The sequence below is a fragment of the Peromyscus maniculatus genome, chromosome 6, assembly GCF_049852395.1.
Source record: "Peromyscus maniculatus bairdii isolate BWxNUB_F1_BW_parent chromosome 6, HU_Pman_BW_mat_3.1, whole genome shotgun sequence".
NCBI classification, from domain to species: domain Eukaryota; kingdom Metazoa; phylum Chordata; class Mammalia; order Rodentia; family Cricetidae; genus Peromyscus; species Peromyscus maniculatus.
In genome coordinates, this window is record NC_134857.1 from 130657506 (window position 1) to 130660236 (window position 2731).

At 38.8% G+C, this 2731-nt stretch overlaps 1 pseudogene; it reads left to right on the forward strand.

Moving 5' to 3' along the window:
- The first annotated feature begins 2352 nt into the window (after positions 1–2352).
- Positions 2353–2507, forward strand: LOC121830653 (U1 spliceosomal RNA; annotated as a pseudogene).
- The last annotated feature ends 224 nt before the right edge of the window (positions 2508–2731 follow it).

A 2731-nucleotide genomic window follows, 5' to 3' on the forward strand; every position in this document is an offset into this window, starting at 1 on the left:
GTGCCTCTGCACTCTTGCTTCCACCAGCAGGAGAGGATGCTTTCCTGGAGCTAGGGGCATTATTCTACAGCCTTTATAAATTGAAACTGTTGTAGCTATGTACTCAACAGTAACAACTGGACAAGTTGTTTTTAAAAAGGCCATGGAGATTTTATGTATTTGTACTTATAAAAGTCATTCAATATTTGGAGTGGCCCAATGTGCCCCATTGTGTTCTTTTTTGTGTTTTGTTTTGTTTTGTTTGTTTGTTTGTTTGGTTTGTTTTTTGTTTTTCAAGACAGGATCTCTGTGTAGCTTTGTGCCTTTCCTGGAACTCACTCTGTAGCCCAGACTGGCCTGGAACTCACAGAGATCTGCCAGGTTCTGCCTCCTGAGTGCTGGGATTAAAGGCGCCACCACCGCCGCCCAGCTTCCCTCATTGTGTTCTAAAGTATGGTCACATTTACCCCTAAGAAATGGAATGCTGGGTTATTTTGGAGAGAGTAGATAGCTCTTGGTGGTTCACAGAGCAATAGCTGGGGTAGTGACTTAATATCTGCCAGCCAAATTCAGCCCCTGCCAAGTACAAGTTAATTAGTGTGAAAAATTAAAAATGCAGGTCTATGTTGTTCTGTGAGTCATATGCAGCTCACATCCACAAAATTAAACAGCACACATAAATATTTTTATCATCAGAGAGAGTTCTACTGAATGGCAAAGAAAGAATCCAAAATTGTGTAATTGTCGGGTTTTTTTTTTTGTTTTTGTTTTTTTTTTTTGCTAAAACAAATCAATTCCAAAAGTTGTAGTACAGTAATAGATCAATGTTTTCAGCAAGGAAATTTTTCAAAAGTCTTGTTAAATATTTTATGAAAATATATGTCTGTATTTTGGATTTTTAATTGTTAACTATGATTTTTGATTAGCATGCATTTATTCTTTGTTATGATTCTGTAACAAGTCTTTCTCTGTACTACCAGCTTCCAAATAATGACACAGAGACATTATTAATTATGAAAGCTCAGCATTTATCTTAGGCTTGTCTCAACTAGCTCTTATAACTTCCGTTAACTCATTTATATTAATCTATATTCTGCCATGTGGTGTTACCTATCTTCCACCTTTCACCTCTTCTTTCCTTTGTGTCTAGCTGGTGACTCTACCATTCTTTTTCCCGAGTCCTCTCTGTCCCCAGGAGTCCTGCCTAAGCGGCTCCTGCCTAGCCATTGGTCCTTCAGCTCTTTATTAAACCAATCACAGTGATACATCTTCACACAGTGTAGAAGTGTCCCACAGCATGATTCTTTGATTATGACATTTCTCTCAGAGACTCTTGGTGAAAGTGTGGTCCCTAGTTGCTGGATTTAACATTGAAAGCTCTTTGGATCATCTGTGCTAGGATACAACTTGTAAATTAATTTATTGATCAGTTCTTAATTTGATGGTGTTTGGGGGAGGTGTAATAAATAGAGGACAATCTGCATACATGCTTTGAAGTGAACATTTTGACACTGTCCCTTGCATTCTCACTCTGTATTTTCCAGCCATTGCTATGTGTATATCTTCCTTTTATATCTACTCTCATTTCCACTATCTTATACCTTTACACAGGCCTAAGGCAAAGACCAGGCCAGTCATGGGATGAAACTCTGAGTCAAATGAAACTTTCCTCTTCTGCTGTGGGATGTCATTCTGTATGCTGTGAATATGTATTGCTCTGATTGGTTGATAAGTAAAATGCTGATTGGCCAGTAGCCAGACAGGAAGTATAGGTGGGGCAAGCAGACAAGGAGAATTCTGGGAAGAGAAAAGCTGAGTTAGGAGTCACCAGCGGAACACAAAGGAAGCAAGATGACAAGGCAGAACTGAGAAGCCATGTTGGTAAACATAGATAAGAATTTTGGGTTAATTTAAGTATAAAAGCTAGTCAGTAATAAGCCTGAGCTCATGGTCAAGCAGTTATAATTAATATAAGCCTCTGTGTGTTTACTTGGAGAACACAAGTAGGAAAGATTTGTCCCAACCACCAGCTGGCCAGGACACAGGAAAACTTCCAACTACACTACTTGAAGTTATTAGCAGCAGGTAATTTGTCACAACAACAAAAACAAAAATATGAAATTATCATTGAGAAGTGAGGTCATTCCTCTGACTCTCCCTGAAAATATAATTCAGAAGCCCATGGAAGAGCTTTGAATGAGGTATATGGAGTAGCATGGAGATATGGACAAGAATCCCTAGAATACTAAGCAGAGCTTTGTGGGAGATTTTGGTGGAGTCATGGAAGTTCATCATGCCAACAGGCGTGTGGACAGTAAGACTGTGCTCATGAAATTTCCAACAAAAATAAGGACTATTAGGAATGGATAAGAAGTACTTATCTGGCAGGGAAAATACCATGATCACCTTCCCAGGGCGAGGCTTATCCATTGCACTGTGGATGTGCTGAGTCCTGTGATTTCTTCAAATGTGGGAAATTCAACTGCATAATTTGTGGTAATGAGGCACTGTGTTCATCTTCTCCCCTTAAAACAAATAAAAAAGAATAGATAAGAAACTATGCATGTTATTTGATGCTACAAAATTCCTGTGTATTTTGTTCATACCCTGAGACTTTAGAGGTGATACAGTTAGTAATCTGAAGGTGGTAAATTCAGTGCAGCCCAGGATGCCAACTGTAACTGTAATATTTATAAATATTTTTGGCCACAGTTAGAGTGAGAATTGTCTTCCTTTCCTGGGAGAGTAGGAA